The sequence below is a fragment of the Mauremys mutica genome, chromosome 5, assembly GCF_020497125.1.
Source record: "Mauremys mutica isolate MM-2020 ecotype Southern chromosome 5, ASM2049712v1, whole genome shotgun sequence".
NCBI classification, from domain to species: Eukaryota; Metazoa; Chordata; order Testudines; family Geoemydidae; genus Mauremys; species Mauremys mutica.
Genome location: NC_059076.1, coordinates 105,692,723 through 105,714,313, shown reverse-complemented (window position 1 = coordinate 105,714,313; position 21,591 = coordinate 105,692,723). Strand labels below are relative to the sequence as shown.

At 38.8% G+C, this 21,591-nt stretch overlaps 1 long non-coding RNA gene across 1 annotated transcript; it reads right to left on the bottom strand.

The window, feature by feature from the left end:
• Window positions 1-12,392: 12,392 nt before the first annotated feature.
• LOC123372055 lies at window positions 12,393-20,904 on the bottom strand. The gene is made up of 3 exons (XR_006580071.1): window positions 20,819-20,904; window positions 19,664-19,793; window positions 12,393-13,100 (listed from the first exon to the last, which is right to left on the bottom strand). It is a non-coding gene; the product is annotated as an uncharacterized LOC123372055 (long non-coding RNA).
• Between the last annotated feature and the right edge of the window lie 687 nt (window positions 20,905-21,591).

Here is a 21,591-nt window from a genome sequence, read left to right as displayed (position 1 = left end):
TCCTAGATTTGAAGTTAGATGTCCTTTGATATCTTCATAGTTGCTGTTTAATCATGCAGACAACTCAGTGTTACATAGTGCATGGCATTTCACCTACCTTGACTAAGTGTTCTATCATGTATAGACCTTTTCTGCCCTGGAAATAAGAGCATGTGAATGGAAATATTAATTTTAAGTTAAAAAATAAAATAAAAAGAAATGAGGATTCTGTATGAAAAGAAGCTATTCAGTAGGAACAAGATGGAGAATGCAGAAATAGAATAAAATCATGTCTTAATTTAAAATGGTCAGCAAACAATTAATCAATGATTTATCATCAACTTTGGTTGCCAAATATGAATCTTCATAAGAAATTCTGGGGGTGGAGAGGGGATCATGCTGACACAGCTAAAAATACATCACTTTCACCTTAGAGTCCAGCTTCTGCAACTTTAATATGTGTCCATTTCAATATTTAGTCTGAATAAGAAAATGTTAGAAATCAGATAGAGATTATCTGGACCTCCAGTTCTTTAGGAGGTGGATTACTTGGCATTGTCCTGAGCGAAATGATTGAGGACAGTTCCTTTTGAAAAGAGGAATGTACATATATTGGACCAAACCCCACCTGTAATTTTCTATTGAGAACTTCAGTGAGACTACTTATTCAGTAGATCAGGGGTAGGCAACCTATGGCACACGTGCCAAAGGCGGCACGCGAGCTGATTTTCAGTGACACTCACACTGCCCAGGTCCTGGCCACTGGTCTAAGGGGCTCTGCATTTTAATTTAATTTTAAATGAAGTTTCTTAAACATTTTAAAAACCTTATTTACTTTAAATACAATACAGCAATAGTTTTGTTATACATTATAGACTTAGAGAAAGAGACCTTCTAAAAACATTAAAATGTATTACTGGCACGCAAAAACTTAAATTAGAGTGAATAAATGAAGACTCGGCAAACCACTTCTGAAAAGTCGCCGACCCCTGCAGTAGATCAAGCAGGATTGCGTCCATGCTAAGCCATAGTTTTGCCAGGAGATCCCTTTTTTTCTAACAAGTTTTAGGTTAGCACTTGTGCAACAAATTTACAAAAGTTTCAGGCTACTCAGTGAGATCAGCAGCCTAACTAATAAACCAGTCTCCTGCCCTTTGCTGAGTTTAACCGTGCCCTGGACCCCCAGGAGGCACAGTGAGTTTCAAGACACTCTGAATAAGCATGTGGATTTCAGAGCACTTAATAAAACTTGCTGTTAAACAGTAAGCTAGTCTCAACCTTAACTATCATGGTGCCATCACCCCATTAAAATACAGGTCATTTTGCTTGATGATTTAATTGCTTAAGGGGTGTAATTAGACTTTTTGTTATGGAAGAAGAAATAGCTAAGGCTGTGATTAAGACAATGGTGACTCATCCTTGTAGGTGTTTTCACAATATATATATTTTTGCAGCCTTCAGATAAAAATGTCAGTTTGTTCTGTTAGAGTACTGGGTGTGATTTTAAATCAAGAAGAAGGACATCATATAATGTATTAGTTAAGATGTATCCAAGTGCTCCTGAAAACTAGCCTTCCATTTCAGTTTGGGTTTTAATAAGTCTAAAAATCCCAGGTCTGCTGCAGGCATTTCAGAAATGTATATTAACCAACACAGCTGCAGGGTTTTTTAAATTATGTTTTTAATTGTTACATAAAATAAAAGAAACCACTAAAGATAATTATATGACAACAGTATAATTATCAATGTGCAAATGACTTAAACAATGAAACTTTATGGCATTAATTATAATAAATGAGAATCTTTAGCTGAAGAAAAGGACATTTTATATTTATACTGGGATTGTAGCTAACATTTTTCCCCTACAATAATGTTTAAAAGTGTCATAAATCTAGCATTTTAAATTATTTACATGCTACAACCAATTAAAGGTTAAGTTCAGCCAGTAAAATGTAATCACAGTTTACAACTGAAAAAAATCATGTTTAATTAATTGCTTCATTATGCAAAGTTTTGTTTTTTTTTTTTTGGTAAGAGAGTAACTTTCAACAGTTTTAAATAAGTGGGTATTTTCATGGTGGTAATATATCAAAAATTAGGTTTTCACTCTCTGATGACTTTTGTGTCGCATTGAATTAAATGGGCCAAATTCAGTTCTCCTTTACATGAATACACTCTAGGCCCTGAACTTACAAACACTTGCATACATGCTTAATTTTATATTGATTTCAGTGTAACTGTTCACAGTTCTATAGTTAAACGTGTGGGTAAGTGTTTGCAGGAATGGGGCCTAATAAAGAAAGTGGGGCTGCACATATATAACTGAAAGAAAATGTGGTCTTAAATGTATATTTTTACCTGCAAATATTGGCTCTTGGAATTTTGCTGTCCCCAGTAAGATCATCCAGGTTGATATTCTGCTTTTGGAATGTGCCAGCTCCTGGCTCTTTATTTCTGGTAAAAAATGCAGAATATTTTGTGTAAAGATTAATTTTTTTGAAAAAGTCTGGCCACTATGTAAGTTGATCATAACTAGCAACAATTCCTTGTGAAAAACTTCAGGCAAATTTTGCAATATTTTTTGACCAGTTCAACACTGCATATAGGGTTGCCCACCCTCCAGGATTGGTTGGGAGTCTACCAGAATTGGCATCAATCTCCCAGTGACTATTAAAAGCAATTTGGGAGGTTTTAATAGGTATAGTGCAATTAATTATGTCATGTTGGGGGAAAAATTCTCCCAGAATAGCTTCAGTCAGAGTTGGCAACCCTAGCTGCAAAACAAGACATGGAGAAATAAAATAAAATAAATACATAAATACATAAGATTTGACTACATCTCTCCAACAGTGCATTCTGTACATGGAGCAGAGAAAATATTCCTTCCTGTTGCACTTGGGATTTGGGGTGTGTTTGATTTTTAGCCTTATGTAAGAAGGTTTTATAGTCAACATTTGCTCACATGACATTAAAGGAAATTACTTTGCTTGAAGCGTAATAAATGGCAAAATATTCAGGTATTCAATCTCTTGTGAATGTTGCCAAAATCTTATGATGATAATGTATTGTACAGCTTATTAACCTGGCAAGGATACAAAAAACAGAGCGGCAGCATCACTCTGTGGGATAAATAGTTATATATCAGAGCTAGGTAACTGGGTTGTAACAAAATGACATAAAAATATTTATTATATGAAAATACATTAAAAAAATCCTAGATTGTCCTACTTTGTATAAAACATATAAAAAGTAAAACCTCAAATCGTAACTAATGAGAATGGTGGTGGCTTTAGTTGGTTATGCTCATTATTCTCTTAATAATACAGAAATCAGAACTATTGCATATAAATTAGAGGCAGAAAAAAAACTACTAGGTCATCTGGCTCATTCCTGTGCTATTGCCGGATTGTTCCTTATTGTATAATAACTATCCACTAAGTGACACATGTTCATTTTCTGATTTTACAGGTCTCATGTTTGTGTTGTTAAACTATAGGGTCACTTATATGAGCAAATTATAGGTCTATTTATCGTATTGATTTATAGATTATTGCCTGTGTAAATCTTTTATCTCATCCTTCCATTCTCCCCCAGAAGAAGTGAGAATTCTTCCCATTTGTTTTAGCTTTTGGTTTGTCTATTAAATTTTTATTTGGAGTTTCTAGGGGCTATTTAAACTCCCATTCTTACTTTTTGTGGGCATGTATGTTTTATGCCTGAATTTGGCCCTTACTGGGAAAAGGCAGGAGAAGGAGATTCAAACATTACCAAAACTTCAAAGTATTTTAAATCCAAAATACTGGACCTGCATCTGCTCTCTACTTTTATTATGAGCTGCATCCAAGCCCCCTGTGAAATATAGATCAAAATTTAGTAGACTGAGCTGATCTCTGTGTTAATATTCATAGGCCAGGTTTTCAGAATCATTGTAGCTCTAGTGAAGTAAAATTTGGTAACATTAGATATTCATACCTTTAAAATTATTAAACTTATCTTCAACTTAGCTTTATTCTTTTAATATCTTAATCAGAGCTGCAAAACAAACTAAGATTTTAGCTCCAATCTGAGTTACAGTAACCCAAATATGACCTGAATCTGAGATAGGCAAGCCATTGCAGTCCTTCCTCTTTCCCAAACTCAGAGTGATCTAAAACATTGTTTCCAAGTAGTCTGAAATCAAGACTTCTCAAAACTCTTAATGCCACACCATCACAAACCAACCCTTTTCAAAAGTGAAGTTGTCCATAGCATAAATAAGTTTACCCTGAACTATTGGAGTACATGATTTATATGTTGTATATGTGTACATTTATGTGGCAGTGGAAATAATTTCTATCAGACAGGCAGAAATTAAAAAAAATCTAAATAGAACATATGTTTTCCAAGTCTAGAAGTAACAATCTTTTGAGTTAACAATGTAGAAATAACTAACAGTGACTTAAGTCAGAAGAACATTCCTTCCACCCTTTGGATTTGAGATCTAACTGAATCAGCAGGCAACATTCTTCTGTGGTTCATGTAATGCAGCACTAGCTGTAAATCTTTGTAAATACAAAAACAGAAAGTGAACAAGAAAAAGAGAATCTTTAATCAGTGTTTAATTTGTAAGATTTTATCATATTTTAAGTATTTATTTTGTTACAATTAAGTGCCATTCCTGCAACATGTGTTGTCATCACAAAACAACCATTACAATGTTCACTAGCTGACGCTGAAAGTCTCTGCAAAGTGACAAATACAGGAATAGACAGGATAACCCTTGAGCTTGTACATCCAAAACACAGTGTAGGCCTAATAGCCATAATAATGGGTCAAGGTGCAGAGTCTTTCATTGAATCTGGTTCTGCTTTTTCTTGAAGGTAGGTAGTGTAGTGTTGTCTACTGATTTTCCCCTTTACATATTTTTTTCCTTCATTTCCAGCAGTTGCCACCTCCACACTTGATGCCACCATTCCTGGGGACTGGTTTATTAATAAAATAAAGTAATTCCAAAATAACACTATGTGAACCCTCACAGCCCAAGCCTGGGCATGGTGGATGCCGCTGCTGGTTCTCTGCCCTCAGAATCTATCCCAGACCTTGGGCCCTGGCAGAAAGTTATTCTCACTTCGCTTACATTCAATATAGAGTCTAATAGTCCATAATTGTCCCAAAGAGTCATCAATAGTTAACCTGAAGGCCTCTGCAGGATTCCAGAACCTACTAACAGGGAAAGAAAATGAGAGAATCCTGCTGCTATCTTAGATCTCCCCATCTCTAGTTTTTGTCCTGAATAATGGATGAAAAATTCCTTTCCTTTCACAGGTGTGGGGGGGGGGAAGAGGAGGCAGTGTCTCTCAGAGTAATGTACCCTTTCCCTCTACTTCCTTAAGACCAAACACACCACCCAGCTCCCAAGCACATTTAATCATGACGAGTGCAGGAGCAAATTTCACACTGTTGTTCCTGAACCAGGGCTTCCTGCACAAAAACAAATTGTACTGTTAGCGCAACCCAAGGCCTCATTCAAAAATGACAACAACCAAGGTGATGCTTCACACTAGAAAGAATGAAAATTTATCTTTAGCAAATTGCCTTGTAAAGATACACATGACTTTTCAGGATACATGGATAATGCAGCCTGTACATTTGGTCTATTACCTGAATATTTATATCTTACCCTTTATAGAGTTTCTCATTGCATTAATTCATTATTATTCTTATTGTCATTAATAGTAGTGGTATTAATAAAAAACAGTTATCACTGTCTAGGGCAACTGCATCTGTGTTCCCCTTATGTGGTACCTCAAGGGCATGCACTCCAAGCTCCTGGCCACTCAGCCATCTTCTCTGTTGGGCAGAGACCCATATTTCTCTCCCTCCTGATCAGGGTTTTTGCAGGCTTTACCATTCCCTGTCTACATTTAGATTGTCCCAATAAGCCAGGCTGCCTAAGCAGGCCACCTGTGCTTTGCTTCCTCTCTGAAGGCTGGGAATAGCTGTAATTGCCAGCAGTTACAAGTTATCACACAATTTTTTCTAAGCAAGTGCATTAATCCTTAAGGTGAAAGCATGACAGAGAAAACATATGAAAAACAATAAAAACCTATACATATACTAAACAGCTTACCAGAGATCACCCCAACTGGAACTTCAGGCTCTGGTAAGTGTCAGTCCTTCAAAACCCACAACTGGGTTTTCCCCATAGATCAATTTCATAACTGCCTCAGAATCAGAACCACCATGAATTGTTCAATCTTTCCTTTATATAGCTTGGGCCTTTGATGTCCAGTGACCAAGAAAGGTAATCAGCAGATAAAGAACCTCTCCTTAGGGCATAGCTTCAAAAGGCTTAGTTTCTGCATTACTAGAAGTGAGGAATTTGTGTTAACTTCTCCCTAGGTATTTCCCAGGAAATCCATTTCACATATAATCCCCCAAAAGTCCATTTTTGTATGGCATTACAATGCCAATATAGTCCGTTGATCATCCAGGCTTTATCTCACATTTCTTCCGTTAGAGAGATTATATATAATCCAAGATCACAGTAATACGTAATGTTTGTATTTCATGCTATGGACACCCAAAGATATTTAAACTTAATTCAATGAGGTTTTTGAAGGATATTGTCATATCTGTCTCAATACTTCTATGTGAAAGAGAGCCAAATGCAAAGATACACATTTAACTACAAGGAATACAGGCCATACCTACAGAATAGGGGACTGTATCCTGGGTGACAGTGACTGCAAAGGATTTAGGGCTCATAGTGGACAAGCAACTCAACATGAGTTCTCAGTGCATTGCTGTGACAAAAAGGGCTAATGGGATTATTGGATGTATAAACTGTGGAATAGTGAGGAGGAGAGTGGAGGTGATTTTACCCCAGTGTATGTCATTGGTGGGACTGATATTAGAATACTTCACCTAATTCTAGTATCCACAGTTTTAAAAGGCTGTTGAAAAATTGGAGTGGGTGCAGAAAAGAACCACAAAATGATTCAAGGGCTGGAGAAAGTGCCTTATAGTGAGAGACTTAAAGAGCTCAATCTGCTTAGCATATAAAAAAAGAGGTCTGAAAGTTACTTTATTACAGAGCACAAGGAAAAAAGACAAGGTACTAAAAGGATTCTTTAATTTACTGTAGAAATAGGGTGACCAGATGTCCCGATTTTATAGGGACAGTCCCGATATTTGGGGCTTTTTCTTATATAGGCTCCTATTACCCCCCACCCCCGTCCCGATTTTTCACACTTGCTGTCTGGTCACCCTATGTAGAAAAGCATAACAGAAACCAATGGTTGGAAGCTTGAAGCCAGACAGATTCAAATTAGAAACAGATTTGAACAATTAGAGTGATTAAGCATTGGAACAAACTTCCAGGAGAAGTGGTGGATAAACCTCTTCAGATCTTCACATCATGACTGGATGCCTTTCTGGAAGACATGCTTTAGTCAAACACAAGTTAGTGGGCTCAATACAGGGGTAACACAGTGAAATTTAGTGGCCTGTGATATACAGGTGATCAGAGTAGATGAACTAGTGGTTCTTTCTGGCCTTAAACTCTATGAAGCTATAGATCCATACTTAGGTCTCCATTGTGCATGGAGCTATACACACATATTCATGTCAATATCTGACAAATAGTGTTTCCATTTCGCTTTTTATTGATATGTAATAATTTTTCTAAAGTAATTAAAGTTGAGATCGCCCCATTGCTTCCATGAGGAGATCTAAGTGCATCACTGCTACAAAGGCTAGAAGGAAGTGTGATGTGGTTCCATGACATCATCCAGCCCCTCCTCTGACCCCATGGATGCCACGCCCCAGTTGATCTGTGGGAATGAGTGCCATGTATGGACGGAGTGGCCCCTAGGTATTCTTATATGCTTAAAGGATTAATTTTCAGTTCAAACAGCATTTTTGAGCATTTCTATAATCAAATATGCTGTTTGAATAGAAAACGAAGCCTTTAAACATTAAAATATAGCTGCAGAGGCGTACTCCACCTTAGGAGTAAATCCAAAATGGCGACTAGAAACCCTACTATTACTCTTAATGCTTAAAATGTTTGTGTTTAGATCAAACAGGATACACAATGGTCATATTTAAATGCTAGCCTTTTAACAACAGTAATCATACTTTGGCATCTGAAATACCTCATATTGATGACTACTGGTAAATGCTGACTAATAATGACCACAGGATGCTTTAAGTAACACTGCAATGCAACCAGTGCTCTGTAAGCTATGATCCAGTATGCTATTCAAACTGGAGATAAATGTTGTAAATACTGCAGAGCAACAATTTGGATTCTTTCTGGTCCTACGGCACATCCAAAATGGACATACGTTGTTCAGATTGACAGTGTAACCTTTGATTTATCTGTTCCCAATTAAATGGTTAAAATAAAGAATAAAACCAAAATGAATTCTTTAAGGTTCAAGCCTCCAGGGCAGATACGGATAATTTAATTTAGCGGAGGACTGTGAATGACATAATGAATGATAAAAATTAAAGACTTTACTTAATATAAAATAGTTAGTTAAGCAAACAGGCATTACACTATGACCTTACATGACACTGATACTCACATTCGAAGATGAAATGATACATTTAAGGATGATTGGTCCATAAATGAGGAGAATGAGTGACAGTGGTTTTCAACTGTTTTTTTCATTTGCAGACCCCTAAAAAATTTTGAATGGAGGTGTGGACTCCTTTGGAAATCTTAGACATAGTATGTGCCCCCCCCCAGGTCCACGTATCACAGGTTGAAAACCACTATTCTATGGTAATGACAACCTTTCATGGACCCCTGAGACATTGTTTGTGGATCCCCAGACGTCCACAGAGCACTGGTTGAAAATCACTGCTGTAATAATACCTTAGTGGTGAATGGGTGTGCCTAATCTAAAATTAACATGCTACCTTTTTTATAATCAATTACAATCATGTTCCTTCATAAATTAACATTAAATCCACCTTTTTTACCATAATTTTAAAATTTCTATTTATTAACTATTTAACAGGAAGCATCATCTTAATTAGTATCTGTGTAAATGCCATACTTATAACTATCAATATAAGTAGCATTTTCCAAAACATTAATATTTTATCTAAAACACTTGTAAAAACCTGTTAGGACAAAAACGTGTTTACAGCACGACCTGGGGACTTATCTTAAACTTCCCTCTGCATTATCTCACTTCACTTTATTCATGTTTTACCAGGCCCTGCTTGACTATCGTCAAACCTATTTTTAAAAAATAGATTTTTGGTCCTACTTAAATTTCAGCATTTCTTTGTAAACATAAATACATCATTTCTGTAAGCTACAACAGTATCCAGGATTGCAATGGGTGAGTTCCACTCCCAAAGATTTTTACAGTTACCCATTTCTCTGCTTCCAAATGGAACACGGTCACTCAAAGTCATATCGCACACATGCATTTTTAATTTGGCAGTCACTGCATTTTCTGTTTTGTTTGGCAAATGTAAAAAAATCAAGATACTTTGAAAAGAAGTCTGCCAAGAGTAGACATGAATATATACTAAGGTTTAGAAAAAACGCAGCTACTTTCTTGTAGCTAAGTAATCTGGTGGGGACAGATTATGGTTCTTTCTGATTATTGGAACAATATATTTGATATATCTCCTGCTTTCTGGTATGTTGTTTTATACCTTAGCCATGCTGCCCTACTACATTAAAGCTCAAATTTTCAAAGATAGACTAGATTTGGGGTTCTTCAGTAGGTGTGTGAAACTTTCTATCCTTAGGGCATGGTTTATAAAGATGCAGAACATCCACACACCATTCCTTTCACTTGGGATTGTGAAAATCATCAATTTTGAAATTCAGACTCTAGCTTTCTAAAGATAAGCACCAAGGGAAAAAACCAAACAACAACAACAGAAAAAAACCAACCAACCAAACAAACAGTTTAGAGTCCACTTTTGGAAACGTATCCCTTTCTGGTTCATCCTTTTTCTCCTTCTTGAATGCTCTGATATAATATAAATACGCATTTCACCACATCATGACTGTTCTATCACCTGTCCTTAACATTCCTTATTGTGAGGAGAGCGTCTGTAACAAGCCCATTATGTCTGCTCCTTTGTGATTGACTTGTATATTTCTACATTGTTTCTTGGTAGGAATAAGCTCTGTAGAGCTTGCATTTCAGTTTCATTTAATATGCCCTCTTCTACAGCCTATGAAGCAAATCTCTGCAAATCCTGAGGTGGCCTCAATGGCATAAACAACCTTCTCATCAATGAATTAATAATTTGGTTCTCAAGGGTGTTGTGCTATCTCTCTGCAGAAAATGTCTGCAGTTACTATGTCTCTAACAAGCATATGTTTAACTGAGTTTCCCAAATTTTCTTGTGTAGCTAGGTTAATTTATACTATTGTGTTTAGTTAAAATCAAGTATAGTATATTCTGCGTGAACCATTCAAGGGCCAGGCACAATTTGGCCCATAGTAAATACAAAATGTCTTGTTTTTTTACTCTGGTTATGCTCTTAATAATCAGTGATATCATTGTCTTTTAACACAAAGCAGTGTGTTGGCTGCAGTGAATCAGGATTTTAGTGAGTCAATTGCCAATGGATTATGTCAAAAGATTGTCCAGTTAGTTATACAAGTTCCCTCTGAGTGAAGTTTATTGTTGGAGGCATTCATTGATGTTTGGAAGCTGAATAATTTCCACAGAGATCGTGTCACTTTTGTTGGGTTTCCACTGATAAAAACAATAAGACAATGCCAAGGTTGCTGTTGCCAGTAATTATTGCTACTCCTTCTTCCTTAAAAGTATAATTTCTTCTTATTCTTATTTAGTATATATAATTACTGAAAGACTAAACATAACAAAAAAGCTGGTTATTTTACAAAAGATACTACTCTAGTGGAAGTCTCAGAGTTCAGCATTATACTGTGGCTCTCAAGTAACAATAATAAATACATAATAATAAAATCTTTCTGCTGATGTAAGAATAATCAGATTGATGCTATTTAGAGTGACTTACCATTTCCTCTGGCCTCGTGCCTAAATCTAGTCACTCAAGACTAAGACATCTGAGTATAGAACATCATGCCAGATGTTGACTAAGCTTATCTTATAAGGCTAGAAGTCATTATAGATTTCATATCTCCAGTTAAAGTAGCCAAGTTCTATTTTCTTTTTCTTCTACAATATTTTAGTACCTACAGTTGATGGGGTGTATGTTTCTAACCATTTTCTAATTAACAATATATAATCAAGTCAATTATATAGACTTCATAAGGTACATACTGTTGTTTTACCCCTCATATCACACAAATTTGCTTAATTTGTTTGATAAATAGTGCTAGACATTTCTCTCATAAATCAAGCAAATGTTTATACCAGTGTGTACTCTTATGTTAAAATTTATAAAATGTATCAGATATGAGGGGATGAAAATAGAAAAAGAAGAAATGACACAAATTAAGAATCTATACTTATTCTTGTTTCTATTTTTTTTTTAAATCCTAGAAAAATTGGACACATGTTAAAGTTGCCTTCAGGCAGCCTTAACTAGTACGACCTGCACTTCCTCAGCAGGTCACCCTAGGTCTCACTGACCTTGGCAGCATTACAGCCGTCAGATTTTTACATGGATGAACTGTTTTTGAACAATTTCTCCAGTGTATTAGGCACAACATGCTTTTCTTCAACATCAGACATGCATATCTTGTCTTTCTGTCTAATTCAGGGGTGGGCAAACTTTTTGGCCCGAGGGCCACATTGGGGTTGCAAAACTGTATGGAAGGTGGGTAGGGAAGGCTGTGCCTCCCCAAACAGCCCTTTCCCACTTCCCACCGCCTGACTGCCCCCCTCAGAACCTTCGACCCATCCAGCCCCCCCCCGCTCCTTGTCCCCTAATGGCCCCCTACCAGGACCCCCGCCCCTAACCAACCCCCAGGAACCCAACCCCTATCCACACCCCTGCCCCCTAACAGGCCCCCGAGGACCCCACACCTATCCAACACCTCCTATTCCCCATCCCCTGACCGCCTCCCCTCCCCCGCAGAACCTCCACCCCATCCAACCACTCCCTGGTCCCTGTTCCCGACTGCCCCCCCATAGCCCCCCACCCCTTATCCAACACCCCCCCCCGCCCCCTTACCATGCCGCTCAGAGCAGCATGTCCGGCAGACGTGCCGCCAAGCCAGAGCTAGACACACTGCCGCTCTGCTGAGCAGGAGCTCACAGCCCTGCCGCCCAAAGTGCTCCCAGCCGGGAGCTCAAGGGCTGGGCAGGACAGTCCCACGGGCTGAATGTGGCCTGCGGGCTGTAATTTGCTCACCTCTGGTCTAGTTGCTTTTTCAGCAAATGAATTTATTTTGGCTTTTGCAATGAATTTCCAATTTTCCATTAATGTTTGAATTGCCTGTATGTTATCTCAGGGTAATGATGAAGTACAAGATCATGCTCCACACTTTTCTAATTGTTGCTGTTTTTTAAACCATCTCATTCAAAACTTTAGTTTAACAGGGTTATTGGCAGTGTACTTTACTCCTGCAATAACTATGCTGATTTTGAAGGATTGATTTTCATTATTCACAACACTGTAAGTAAAAACAAAACAAACAATCCTCCCCCCTCAACCCTAGAGTGTTTCCTCTTGGTCTCTCTCCCTAATGAGAATTGGAAGGGACAATTCAGGGAAAGCATCTTTTAGGCATCTGAAGTGGCAACATTAAGACAACCAAGTCATTGAATTCTTCCCAACATTTTCCCCTACCTTTTGATAATAACAGAATTTATATGTTCCACATTAAAGGACTAATTCTGCCATGCTTTCATACAGTGCACATAGATCTAAGCATGACCGGTGTGAGGGCCAGACAAAAATGCAAGAACTGCTCCATCCTAATTCCCTAGGGGATGCCTACTGCCCCAAAGGGGGTGAGAATTGGAGGACAGGCAGGCCATGTCTCTGCATCCTCATTCACTGGTCTGCATAGATCTCTGTATATGTACAAAGCTTCATTTCATAAAGGGGTGTAGCTGTGGTTTCACTACTTCTCCCAGGAGGTCAGGAAGCTTTACGCATACACTGGTGCTCCTCCTGGGATCAGGTGACTCTGCTCTGCTCCAAATGCAGGTTGGATTCTCTGATGTTCAGTCCAGACCATAGGTACAGTGCATTAAAAAGAGAAAAATGGAAAAAAAAAAGTGAGAAAATCCTACTAACATTGTCTAAACAAAACACTGTTATTGTGCTTTATTACACAGACCAATATTAAGTCTTGGCAACAACTTTCCAAGTGTACATAAAGTTCATAGACTTTGTAAAATTCCATACAGAACCTATTTGCTGGAACACGAGGAGTTAGTAAATTCTAATCTTCATCTAATCCATCAGTTTGTCCACATATGCCAATAAAACCTCTTTTGAAGATTAAAACAACACAAAACGTTCAGAGTTGTAGCCAGTAAAACATATTGTTTATCCTCCTAAGTTGTTAAAAATTTGGCAGGGAAAAATTGCTGAACCACTACCAATTTTTGCAAATCCTTCCTTAAGAAGTCTGAGTGTCTATCTCCTAGCCTTATTTCCCTAGCCACACCAGGAAACATTAACACTTGGTGACCTGAAAAAAAACTAAACTTTTCTGTGTGTTTTAAAAATCTCTTTCAAGCCCTAGAATGATCATTTACAAATACTGATGGTAGTAATAATAAAAACAACACAAAACCGCACAGCAAAAAATCCCAGAAAGCATGAATAAACCAGTCTATTTTCTGATCCCTCTTGCACTGATAGTTTCCAGATGCCTTGCTACGGGTTAGAACCAAGGATTCAAATGTCACATTTAAATGCTCTTCTTGTGAAATAGGCAGAGTAATAATTCATTGATCTTCTTCAAACACCTTCTTTCAGCCCAACACACTAGAGTTTGAGGACCTAGATTTATTTTCCAGAACATCCAGCCTCCAACGTGTAACATTATCTTGAATTACTGTGACATTACTGACATTGGGCGAGCCCTCCTATTCCAGTCCAGTTACACCCTAGTTTGGTGTAATGAGGAGGGCAAGGCTGCCGCTAGGGCTTATAAATGAGAGAGCTACAGGCAAGAGTGATTTCAGAATTAAGAGAGAAAGTTCAGAACCAAGAACCCAGTGAGAAAGCTCAGAAGAGCAGAGCTGATTTGAGAGCTTCAGGAGTTTGATTTGAAAGCCCCTGAAGGGGGAAGTAGTGAGTAGTGGAGTCAAATCAGGCTAATAAAAGTGGAAGGCAGTTGGGTGATCACCTACAAACCTTCTCAGGCCAGAGATCCATGGCCAGAGAGGGCCAAAGGATGAAAACAGTAGAGGGAGATGCTGTTTGGTTCTCTGTGCTAGAAAGCTAAAGCTGGAGGGTCAGAGAGGGCTGGGGTATGATGGACTGGTGAACTTGCTGTTGTCTCTGGTAGGAGCTAGAACAAGGCCTGAGGAGGAAAGAGGGCAGAAAACCATCCCAGCTAGAGAGGCTGGGGTGAGGAGTGGTGAGAGATGCCAGAGCCTTACTGAAGAGCTGGACTTTAGCAAGATCTGCCAGAGCTGTGCTGGAGTGCTGGAGCATGGTGAGCAACACTGGAGCTGTACCTGGTGTTGATGGAATTTGGGGAATTGAAAGAGTGAATGCACTGTTTGGACTGTGTTGGGGAACAATGGATTATGGTCATGGGATTTTTGTAATAAATTAACCCTTCCAGGACTTCTTGTATGTGAAGAACTTGCATGGAATTACCAGGGTCTCTGGAAGAAAAGGGAAACCAAGGCAGGCATACCAGGCATGCCATGGCCCGCCACAGGAGGGTGCCACCGTATCACATAAGAAAGAGAAAGGTAATTGGCCTCTGAGAAGAGGGGAACAGGGAGTTTCGAGAGGGAGTTTGGAAGGGGAGTGGGTAGGGAGCGAGATACACTTGCCATTCTTTAAATTAAACTATAATTAAAACTTCTTGATTTAAACAAAAACCCTATCATTAATCCAGGTAGCTGTAGGAAAGAATGCAGGCAGAAGCCCAGCAGCAGAGTGGGGGCTATCATGTTTATTGCGCTCAGTGTAGCATGTATCATTACCTGCCCTGTGGGAGGGTGTCATATGTGTGCATTCAGTGCAATGAATTCCGAGCCCTCAGAGACTGAATACAGGCTTTGGAGGCCAGGGTGGTGGAACTGGAGAAGCTAAGGGAGGCAGAGAGGTATGTTGATGAGGCTTTCGGGACACTGTAGATTTGTCCCACTTCCGGTCAGACAGCCTCTGTGCTGTTAAGGAGGATGAAAGGCTCAGGGAAGGAGAGCAGTCAACGGAAGCAGAAGGAAACCTTCCCACAGTTGGGACCCTCCTTCCAGATGATGGGTATCCTCTCGCACTGTGGTTACCTCTCCAGGGGAGGGAACTCCAGTCATTAGGAAAAGGCAGGTGTTAGTAATGGGAGGTTTGATCATTAGAAACATAGATAGCTGGGTTTGTGATGACCGGGAGAACCGTATGATGACTTGCCTGTCTGGTGCAAAGGTTGCGGATCTCTCGAGGCATCTAGATAGACTTATGTGTAGTACTGGGGAGGAGCCAGTGATCGTGGTAAACATAGGTACCCATGATTATAGGGAAGGGTGGGAGAAACATCCTGGAGGCCAAATTGAGGCAGCTAGGAAAGAGACTGAAATCCAGGACCTCTCTGGTGGTGTTCTCAGAAATGCTTCCAATTCCACATGCAGGGCCAGGTAGGCAGGCAGAGCTTCAGAGTCTCAACGCGTGGATGAGACGATGGTATAGGGAAGAGGGGGTTAGATTTATTAGGAACTGGGGAAACTTTTGGGATGAGGGAGCCTATACAGGAAGGATGAGCTCCACCTAAACCACAGTGGATCCAGACTGCTGGCACTTAACATTAAAAGGATTGCAGAGCAGTTTTTAAACTAAGCATTGGGGGAGCATGTGAATCGGACAGAGACTTCTCTTAGAGGAGAGTCTATTGATAGAAATTCTCTAGGTTTTAGTCAGGAGGAGAGGATGGAAGAGAATAAAGTATGGGCCAGATCAGATGAGAAACATTCACATAAAAAAGAATCTGACACATCAGAAAAGGGCAGACAAATAAACAGTGACAAGTTTTTAAAGTGCTTGTACACAAATGCTAGAATTCTAAATAATAAGATGGGTGAACTAGAGTGCCTCATGTTAAAGGAGGATATTGATATCATTGGCATCACAGAAACCTGGTGGAGTAAGGACAATCAATGGGACACAATCATTCCAGGGTACAAAATATATCAGGACAGAACAGATCATGGTGGGGTGGAAGTGGCACTATATGTGAAAGAAAAGGTAGAATCAAATGAAGTAAAAAGCTTAAATGAATCCACATGTTCCACAGAATCTCTATGGATAGTAATTCCATGCTCTAATAAGAATATAACATTAGGGATCTATTATCGACCACGTGACCAGGACAGTGATAGTGATGGTGAAATGCTAAGGAAGATTAGTGAGGCTATCAAAATAAAGAACTCAGTAATAGTGGGGGATTTCAATTATCCCTATATTGACTGGGTACATGTCACCTCAGGAAGAAATGCAGAGACAAAATTTCAATACTTGAAATGACTGCTTCTCGGTGCAGCTGGTACAGCAACCCACAAGAGGAGAGGCAATTCTTGATTTAGTCCTGAGTGGAGCACAGGATCTGGTCCAAAAGATAACTTTAACAGGAAAGTGACCATAATATAACTTGGAAATAGTGACCATAATATAATAATATTTAACATTCCTGTGGTGGAAAGAACACCTCAACAGCCCAACACTGTAGCATTTAATTTCAGAAAGGGGAACTATGCAAAAATGAGGAGGTTAGTTCAACAAAATTAAAAGGTGTAGTGACTAGAGTGAAATCCCTGGAAGCTGCATGGACACTTTTCAAAGACACTATAATAGAGGCCCAACTTAAATGTACACCCCAAATTAAAAAAAAACACACTAAAAGAATTAAAAAAGAGCCACCTTGGCTTAACAGCCATGTAAAAGAAGCAGTGAGAAATAAAAAGGCATCTTTTAACAAGTGGAAGTCAAATCCTACTGAGGTAAATAGAAAGGAGCATAAACACTGCCAAATTAAGTGTAAAAATGTAATAAGAAAAGCCAAAAAGGAGTCTGAAGAACAGCTAGCCAAAAACTCAAAAGATAATTACAAAATATTTTTTAAGTACATCAGAAGCAGGAAGCCTGCGAAACAACCAGTGGGGCTCCTGGACGATCGAGATACAAAAGGAGCACTTAAAGATGATAAAGTCATTGCAGAGAAATTAAATGAATTCTTTGCTTCAGTCTTCAAAGCTGAGGATGTTAGGGAGATTCCCAAACCTGGGCCATCCTTAGTAGGTGACAAATCTGAGGAATTGTCACAGATTGAAGTGTCATTAGAGGATGTTTTGGAATTAATTGATAAACTTAACAGTAACAAGTCACCAGGACCAGATGGCATTCACCCAAGAGTTCTGAAAGAACTCAAATGTGAAATTGCGGAATTATTAACTATGGTTTGTAACCTGTCCTTTAAATCAGCTTCTGTACCCAATGACTGGAAGATAGCTAATGTAACCCCAATATTTAAAAAGGGCTCTAGAGGTGATCCCAGCAATTACAGATTGGTAAATCTAACGTCAGTACCAGGCAAATTAGTTGAAACAATAGTAAAGGAAAAAAAATATCAGACACATAGAAGAACATAAGTCGTTGGGCAAAAGTCAACATGGTTTTTTGTAAAGGGAAATCATGTCTTACTAATCTATTAGAGTTCTTTGAAGGGGTCAACAAACATGTGGACAGGGGGATCCAGTAGACATAGTGTACTTAGATTTCCAGAAAGCCTTTGACAAGGTCCCTAACCAAAGGCTCTTACATAAATTAAGTTGTCATGGGATAAGAGGAAAGATCCTTTCATGACAGGGAACAAAGGGTAGGAATAAATGGTAAATTTTCAGAATGGAGAGGGGTAACTAGTGGTGTTCCCCAAGGATCAGTCCTTGGACCAATCCTATTCAACTTATTCATAAATGATCTGGAGAAAGGGGTAAACAGGTGGCTAAGTTTGCAGATGATACTAAAATGCTCAAGATAGTTAAGACCAAAGAAGACTGTGAAGAACTTCAAAGAGATCTCACAAAACTAAGTGATTGGGCAGCAAAATGGCAAATGAAATTTAACGTGGATAAATGTAAAGTAATGCACTCTGGAAAAAATAACCCCAACTATACATACAATATAATAGGGGCTAATTTAGCTACAATTAAACAGGAAAGAGATCTTGGAATCATGGATAGTTCTCTGAAGATATCCACGCAGCATGCAGTGGCAGTCAAAAAAGCAAACAGGATGTTATGAATCATTAAAAAACAGATAGAGAATAAGACAGAGAATATCTTATTGCCCTTATATAAATCAGTGGTACACCCACATCTTGAATACTGCATACAGATGTGGTCTCCTCATCTCAAAAAAGATATACTGGCATTAGAAAAGGTTCAGAGAAGGGTAACTAAAATGATTAGGGATTTGGAATGCGTCCCATATGAGGAGAGATTAAAGACAGTAGGACTTTTCAGCTTGGAAAAGAGGAGACTAAGGGGGGATATGATAGAGGTATATAAAATCGTGAGTGGTGAGACGAAAGTGAATAAGGAAAAGTTATTTACTTGTTCCCATAATATAGGAACTAGGGGTCACCAAATGAAATTAATGGGCAGCAGGTTTAAAACAAATAAAAGGAAGTTCTTCGCAAAGCACACAGTCAACCTGTGGAAGTCCTTGCCTGAGGAGGCTGTGAAGGCTAGGACTATAACAGGGTTTAAAAGAGAATTGGATAAATTCATGGAGGTTAAGTCCATTAATGGCTATTAGCCAGGGTGGGTAAGGAATGGTGTTCCTAGCCTCTGTTTGTCAGAGGGTGGAGATGGATGGCAGGAGAGAGATCACTTGATCATTACGTGTTACCCTCACTCCGTCTGTGGCACCTGGCATTGGCCCCTGTCAGTAGACAGGATACTGGGCTGAATGGACCTTTGGTCTGACCCAGTATGGCCGTTCTTATGTTCTTAAATCTGAGTGCCAGAAAGAGGGAAATTGAGGCAGGGAGCGGACTGCAGGGCCACCCTTAAGGCCACGAGGGGGCACATTGGAAGTGGTCACACTGGCATCCTGCAACTCTACAAATCAGTTTTAGCATGATCTTTAAAGAGGCTGTATGACCAGTCTCAACTAATGCAGAGTTTAATCTAAATAGCATAGATAAACGAATGAGTTAGAGTCTTAGGTTTCAAAAGGTAATATAGGCTTCTATAATTAGCAAGCTCTATTTGTCCTTTAAGGCTAACTAAGGCTAAGCAGCTGGGGGTCTCTTCATTATGCCTAGATACACCTCCCAGAGTCCAAGCAGCACAGAGATCTGTTGTTCCTTTGGTTTGAGGTTTTTAATCTTCCTCCTGCCAGTGGGGGAGCTCCCTATGGAAGCCCTGTCTCTAAATACCCCCTTCTGGGACCAACATCTCCAGAGGGCTGGGTGAGACTCACTAACAGAGAGGACTTAAGCAGAGTCTTTACCATTAATTTTACTATAGCTAAGCAGTGCCAGTGCAATCTGAAAAAGGATTCTTTTGTTTGTTTATTTTTACTCTAGAATACTCACATATTTTTACTCACAGAGAGGCTCTCATGGGAGTAGGAGATGAGAGGCCAGTGCATATTGATTATCCAGTCCTCAAGTCCTTCCTACACTGAGAGTGTTGGAGGAAAAAGCCCAAATAGTATGCTAATATCTACAGAGCACAAAGAAAGCAAATAAACATCCTGAATGTGCTTTTAGATTTACTGACACTAAAATGGGAGAAAAATATTCTATCATTTCTTTTTTTCATTACTCTGTTTTTTTTAATTAACCATTACAACTAACATATTTGAGTGCAATCAAAATTTATAAAAGTGGATTTTCTGAAACCTTCGCACTCTGGAAACTACTGCTTATAAACTTACAATTTGATATTAAAGATGTTAGATCTCACTATCCAGAACTGGAGACTCTATACAAATAAAATTTAAATATCAGACCATAGGACTGAACTTGAGGAAATGTTGTAAAAAAGAGTAAAACATATTACAAGATCAGTATAAATCCTTCAAACCGATAGGTGCAGCATAACACTTAGTTTTTTAATCCAGGCCAAATCATTTTAGAGCAATGGTTAATCCTTCAGAACAGAGAAATGAATTTTACAATCACATTGCATACATAAGTATCTCACAGGAATGCTAGATGAAATATCACCTGATTTTACTAAGGAATACTTAGAATATTTTTCAGAACCCTTCTGTTTTTGAAGGTGTACAATATGTACTGTATTATAAAACAATTAAATTAATCATTCCAAAGAGAACAAGACATACTGATATTTTAAGCAATTCTTATTTTCCCTAAAGAGAGATTACTTCATTTTGTGGAATATGCACTTGCAAATGTAATGTACAAGCAATTAAAAAAAATCTGCAAAGATTTTGAATGGCAACCAATAGCTGTTAAACAAACATCTTTACAGAACACCAATTAGGTGGTGTAGGGTAAAAAGAAAGATGTTAAAAAATAATTTGGCTGAATTTGGCTATTACACTTCATTTCGGCAACCCATACATTTTAGCATTGCAGAAATCACAGCTTTTTTTTTTTAAAGTAATCTAGGGAAAGATTTTTCAAAGTCACAAAGAGGAATTAGTCACCCATCTTTCACTGAAATTTTAGAAGTACTTAGAAGCCTAACTCCTATTTCAATGGGAATTAGGCACCTAGTACCTTTAAAAATCTGGTCCTTTGTGCCCTGAGTATCTTCTTCCAAAGTGCCATATTGCAACACCCTTCCTCTCACTGAGTAGTAGCTGAGGTCCAAATCCACAAAGGGATTAGGCACTTAAAGCCTAATTTTAGGCATTACTGTGATCCATAAAATCCTGTTCAGCTGCTGCCTAACTCTGTCAGCACTTAAATGTAGGCACCAAGTGAGTTTCTGTTGCAAAAGTTCCCTACTTGCCTAACTTCCTACCTTAGGCAGGTGACTAGGTGCCTGTCTCAAACCCTGAGCCTCACTGCAATCTACAAACCAGGGGAAGATCTGTTGGGCATACTCAAAGCATGGCTAACTCCTCACAAAACGACCTGCGGGAAAGGAAAAGGTGCTTCCCTTTCACCTAGTCGTTAGAGTACCTGAGATGAGGGAGACCCTGGTTTAGCTCAGCCCGCTTCCTGATGAGGAGAAGGGATTTAAACATGGATTTCACATCTCTCTACTGAAGATCCTAACCACTAGAGTATGGATTAGTCTGATATGGAGCTCTTGTTGAATGCCTTCCACCTTAATTAAATAATTACATCTTCAGTTAGACCAAACACAGACTAAGAATCACGTTATACTCCAGTGGTTAGGGCATGCACCTAAGAGGTAGGAAACAAAAGTTCAAATCTCTTCTCCTCATCTGTTAGAGAGGGGGAATTTAACCTGGGATTTATGCATCTCAGCTGAGGAGTCTAATCACTGGGATAAATGTTCCTAGAGAGGCTGCCTTCCCACA